Source organism: Prionailurus viverrinus, chromosome D4 (assembly GCF_022837055.1).
Source record: "Prionailurus viverrinus isolate Anna chromosome D4, UM_Priviv_1.0, whole genome shotgun sequence".
Taxonomy (NCBI): Eukaryota; Metazoa; Chordata; class Mammalia; order Carnivora; family Felidae; genus Prionailurus; species Prionailurus viverrinus.
Genome location: NC_062573.1, coordinates 12,186,356 through 12,191,604, shown reverse-complemented (window position 1 = coordinate 12,191,604; position 5,249 = coordinate 12,186,356). Strand labels below are relative to the sequence as shown.

At 40.5% G+C, this 5,249-nt stretch overlaps 1 non-coding gene across 1 annotated transcript; it reads right to left on the bottom strand.

The window, feature by feature from the left end:
* Positions 1-1,733: 1,733 nt before the first annotated feature.
* TRNAK-CUU (transfer RNA lysine (anticodon CUU)) lies at positions 1,734-1,806 on the bottom strand. Its single transcript has one exon. It is a non-coding gene; the product is annotated as a tRNA-Lys (tRNA).
* Between the last annotated feature and the right edge of the window lie 3,443 nt (positions 1,807-5,249).

The window sequence follows — 5,249 nt, the reverse complement described above, 5'->3', positions numbered from 1 at the left end:
GCATTATTAATAACAGCCCAAACATAGAAACAATGAAAATGCATATCAACTGGTGAATGGATAAACACAATGTGATATATCCATATAATGGAATATTATTCAGCAATAAAAAGGAATGGACAATTGATGCATACTACTAAATGGATCACCTTAACAATGTGTTATGTTAAAAAAAAAAGCTGGACACAAAGGATCACATAATTGTTGTTCCATTTACACAAAATGTCCATAAAAGGTAAACCTACAGAGACAGACATAAGGGATCTTCATGGAGTGATAGAAATATTCTAAATCTGTATTGCATAATAATGGTTGTGCAATTCCATAAACTTACTAATAGTCATTGATTTGTACACTTAAAAATAGGTGAATTTTATGGTATGTAAATTATATCTCAGGAAAGCTCTTGAAGTCACAAAAATGCAAACCATAAGGGGAAAGTGGACTAAGTTTGGGTTTACATTATTTGTAAGCAACGTAAATTATGTGATATTCATTAAATTTGATATAAAAATGCAAAATACTGTATATAGCTCCCAAGGACATAAAATAATATGATGGCATTTTTGAGAATTCTCAGCTCCCATGCCCCAGATCTGTAGGAGGCAGAATGGCAGAGTAGAAAAAAAAAAGACTTGAAATTACTGGCCTCAGCCATGTCATTTAGAAACTGTAGAAGTCATTGATTGCCTAAGTCTCATATTTCCCACCTGTGAAATGGCCTAAAACCATTATGGTAGTGAAGATTAAATGATGCAGTATATGAAATGAATATTTTGAAAATTGTAACAACAAAAAAAAAACCTATCATGTATAAAATAATAAATAATAATTGCTGCTGTAGTTAGGTAACTTCTACGTGCCAGGCATTTTACGTGTGTGTGTGTTGGGGGGAGGCATTTTCCATTGTGTTATCTCATTAAAGGCTCAAAGGAAAAAAAAGAAAACCTATGACATAAGTAATACTTGCATTTTACAGTGAGGATAAAGAGTTACTGCTCAACCCACGTCGGGCTCTGTGCTGACAGGTCAGAGCCTGAAGCCTGCTTTGGATTCTGTGTCTTCCCCTCTCTCTGCCCCTCCATGTTCATGCTCTGTCTCTCAATACAAAATAAAGTTAAAAAAAAAAAAAGTTACTGCTCGAGGTGATTAGATGACGTATTGCATGGATTGGGTTTAGCTGAGATTTGCTAGAATCAGAGCACCAAACTACTTTGATGCTTTACTACAGAACAGTAAGCACATTTCCCAAACTTGAGGGCTGACTCTTTCTTTTAAGTTTATTCATTTGTTGAGAGGTAGAGAGAGTGAGAGAGCGAGCAAGCCAGTGCACATGGGAGGGCAGAGAGAGGGAGAGAGAGAATCCCAAGCAGACTCCACGCCATCAGCACAGAGCATGATATGGGGCTCAAACTCACGAACCATGAGATCATGACCTTGAACTCAGATCATGACCTTGAGCCAAAATCAGGTGTGGGAGGCTCAACCAACTGAGCCACCCAGGCGACCTGAGGGCTGACTCTTAATGGAAGCCTGTCAAGAATGCATTGGTCACTTGAGGAATCCCGATTTGGGCTGGAAATGTCCATAGCAGGGTGTGGTTTTAAAGGCCCACCTTCCTATGCCTCTCCACACAATTATCCCACCAGCACATAGTACTCATCTAGAGCTCATGTTTGTCTTCCTTCCCAAACCTTCCCCCTTTTTTAAGATTTATTTTTAAGTTATCTCTTCACCCAGTGTGGGGCTTGAACTCACAACCCTGAGATCAAGAGTCCCATGCTCTACCAACTGAGCCAACCAGGCATTCCCCAAACCTGCTCTTTTAAATTCTCCTCCCCATCATTTCCTGCTGTACTCTCAGGATCCCAAATCCAGAGGTTTGGATTCATCTCCATAACTGATTCCAAAGACCTATTGAGTTGTCCTTTTAGATATTTCTTTTTTTTTTCTTTATTTTTTTTATGTTTATTTATTTTTGAGAGACAGAGTGCAAGCAGGGAGGGGCAGAGAGAGAGGTAGACACAGGATCTGAATCAGTCTCCAGGTCCTGAGCTGTCAGTACAGAGACTGACATGGGGCTCAAACCCATGAACTGTGAGATCATGACCTGAGCTGAAGTCAAATGCTTAACTGAGCCACCCAGGTGCCCCTTTATTTTAGATATCTCTAATTGCAGTTCCCTTCTTTCCCACGTCATAAAACTAATTGAAATTCTTGACTCTTCATACCCACCATCTCAAGCCACTTCCAAACTATTCTCTCCACCTGTGGTCTCTCCCTTACCTTCATCCCAGACTTTGCTGCTAGATAAATAACCCCCAGATGTCATGGCCATTGTGTCGTTTTCCTGCCTTTTGCATTTTAGGTCTGTCAAGATTAAACAGAACATTAAAGGCCACTTATTATATGCCCTTTATGAAATACCATATTGCTAATTTCTAGAATTTCATAGTTTCTGGACTCAGCCCTCTATTCACTAGGGTGGTATGGGTTGATTACCAGGTAGCTGGATCAGAGAGGGAGAGGATTTGATATCAGGAAGACCAGGCTCCTGAAGGGTGGGAAACAGGGACATCCTGCTTTTGTCCGGGTGGTTCTGTAGACAAGAAATCATTCTCGCCCTGCACCCTCCTCATCTAGGGAAGTTCTCACCTTTCAGATCTCTGCCTAATCTTCCCCCTGGACAAGTGCTCTCATAGCCTAAATCAGACTCCTCTGACACAAGTGCTTCTAGCTCTAATCTTCCTTCATAGCCCTGTGAAGCGAGTAACTGATTTCTGTATCAAACCCCACACAGTGAGGTCCAATGGGGAGACCCTGGCAATGCCACTCACCGTTTTGTCACCAGTACCTCCCATCGTCCCTGAAACACATTATGTGTTCAGTAAATATTCAGTGAATTGATGGATGGATGAATGGATGAATGGAAAGGACAGACTGATTGGATGACAACGTTGCCACGTGACTTAGGAGCTCTCAATTATTACATGCCTCCCACTACCATCCTAAGAGCTTCACAAACACTGTTTTTAGTCCTCAGAACCACCGCAAGAGGAAGCCATTGCATAGTCCCATTTTATAGCATAGAAAATGGAGACCCGTTGAGGCAAAGTGCCCTTCCCAGATGCTGGCACCATATACGAGGCATCCACATTATGGCACCACCATCAGAATTTGCATCAGGAGTGCAGATGAGCTGTCAAAAGCATTTCATCATGTAATGAAAAAAAAAAAGGCTTTCTGATAGCCACTACGATATTGCTGTGATGGGTATAACACGATGGTGTTTTTAAACTTAATGTTACTCCCTTATTTCACATTTCGAGAGATACTGGCATGTCGTCTCATAATTAGAGGGTTGTAGGTCTTCCTTTGCGCCAGAAGGTCTTGGCTTGTATCTTTATCCAAGCCTAATTGTTAGCACTCTTTTTCACTCTCAAAAGTGCCCTGCTTTAGTGACAGATTGTATGGCTACCCTGGCTAACATGCTGTAGCCACAATTAAAACCCTGGAGGCATATCAGGTACTCCTAAAATACCTGTGTGATGTGTGGTCAAGTGCGACATCTCTGCTCTCCTCCTCTTCTTTCCAGTGCATCCCTCCCTCCTCTATCTCTTTTCTTCCCCTTTTCTCCTCCCATTCTGCCATGCTTTTTTGGATTGATAGAAACCTCCTTCCTTGCTTAAATGAGCAGGTGACCTGTGGGCTTCTCAGACCTTCCTGTGTTCAGAGGCAAGCAGGGAACTTAGATGGGTTTCAGAGCAGTGTCTACATCGTGAAGAATTTGGGGTTTGTTTCATTGCATAGTCTATAAAATCCCAAATGCACTTGGCCAACTCTCTCTCCCTTTATTTTTTAAGTCCCGGGTGCAATTTAAGGAAGACTTAATCCTTGGATTTGATTCACAAAATGTGACTTTCTATCAGATATCTGAGGTCTTCTTTTAAATATATACATTAAAATTGTTTTTCAAACAGCAGAAGGTTATAGTCGATAGATTTGGTTTTAAAAAAAATAGACAAAAATTCTGACAGTCCTAAATATGGATACATATATTTGGTCCTCAGAGGTACAGCCATTTTTGTTACCTGGATTTAAGTGAATTTTATTTTTTGCCATCCTTCCTTTTCCAACTCTTTATCTTCAATTAAAAAAATAAATATAACAATACTGACAGTGAAATTGATTACATGTAACATTATTTTCGATCCATTGTTTGTGAAGATCAATGCTTTAGGAAGTCTTTTTATGGTCTTAGTGTTTCACAAAAGTTTCTAAAACTACCTTTCCAGAATTTGTGCTTTAAAGCATTTTTTTCCTGCTTAAACCTTAAAATTGCTTTTCTTCTGCATAGTCTTTTACTGATTGGCCAGGGAAGGGAAGTGTTCATGCACCTCACACTCGGATCTGATTTCTGAGGACAGTGGCAACTCGTTTTTTTATATACAATGTTTTTATTTATTTTTTAATTAAAAAATTTTTTTAACGTTTATTTTTGAGACAGAGAGAGACAGAGCATGAACGGGGGAGGGTCAGAGAGAGAGAGGGAGACACAGAATCTGAAACAGGCTCCAGGCTCTGAGCTGTCAGCACAGAGCCTGACGCGGGGCTCAAACTCACAGACCGTGAGATCATGACCTGAGCTGAAGTCGGATGCCCAACTGACTGAGCCACCCAGGCGCCCCTATTTTTTAACTTTTTAATGTTCATTTCTGAGAGACAGAGAGAGAGAATATCAGTGGGGGGAGGGAAAGAGAGAGACAGAGTCCGAAGAAGGCTCCAGGCTCTGAGCTGTCAGCACAGAACCCGACATGGGTCTCGAACCCACGAACCATGAGATCATGACCTGAGCTGAAGTCAGACCCCTAACTGAATGAGCCACCCAGGCGACCCTAAAATGTTTTTCTTTTAGAATAATTTTAGACTTACATAAAAATTTCAAAGATTGTACAGATAGCTCCTGTATATCCCTTACCCATATTCTACTGTTATTAACATTTTTCATCATTACGATACATGTCAGGACTGAGGAACTAATATTGGTATGTTACTGCTAATTAAATGCCACCCTTTATTTGTATTTCACCAGTTTTACTTAACATCCTTTTCCTGTGTCAGAATTCCAACCAGGATACTTCATCACATGTAGTTGGCAAGTTTCTTTAGATGACTCTGTCCTGTGACAATTTCTCAGACTTTCCTTATTTTTGATGACCTTGACAGTTTTGAGGAGTACAAGTCAGGCA